This window comes from Physeter macrocephalus, chromosome 1 (genome assembly GCF_002837175.3).
Source record: "Physeter macrocephalus isolate SW-GA chromosome 1, ASM283717v5, whole genome shotgun sequence".
NCBI lineage: Eukaryota > Metazoa > Chordata > Mammalia > Artiodactyla > Physeteridae > Physeter > Physeter macrocephalus.
Genome location: NC_041214.2, coordinates 135,579,556 through 135,580,130, shown reverse-complemented (window position 1 = coordinate 135,580,130; position 575 = coordinate 135,579,556). Strand labels below are relative to the sequence as shown.

The 575-nt window shown below is 38.6% G+C and overlaps 1 long non-coding RNA gene across 4 annotated transcripts in view; it reads right to left on the bottom strand.

Annotated features, from left to right (window-relative positions):
• LOC114486954 (uncharacterized) overlaps positions 1 to 575 on the bottom strand; it is a 217,973-nt gene that overhangs the window by 44,357 nt on the left and 173,041 nt on the right. The window lies entirely within an intron of this gene.

The window sequence follows — 575 nt, the reverse complement described above, 5'->3', positions numbered from 1 at the left end:
GTAATCCCACTACTGGGCATATACCCTGAGAAAACCATAATTCAAAGAGAGTCATGTACCAAAATGTTCATTGCAGCTCTATTTACAATAGCCAGGACATGGAAGCAACCTAAGTGTCCATCAACAGATGAATGGATAAAGAAGATGTGGCACATATATACAATGGAATATTACTCAGCCATAAAAAGAAATGAAACTGAGCTATTTGTAGTGTGGTGGATGGATCTGGAGTTTGTCATACAGAGTGAAGTAAGTCAGAAGGAGAACAACAAATACCGTACCGTAACACATATATATGGAATCTTAGAAAAAAAAAATGTCATGAAGAGACTAGGGATACGAGGGGTATAAAACACAGACCTACTAGAGCATGGACTTGAGGATATGGGGAGGCATTTATGATCAAAACCCTGCAGAAAGTACACATAGAGGGAACTTTCCTCAAAATAATAAAGGCCATATATGACAAACGCACAGCCTACATCATCTTCAATGGTGAAAAACTGAAACCATTTCCACTAAGATCAGGAACAAGACAAGGTTGCCCACTCTCACCACTCTTATTCAACATAGTT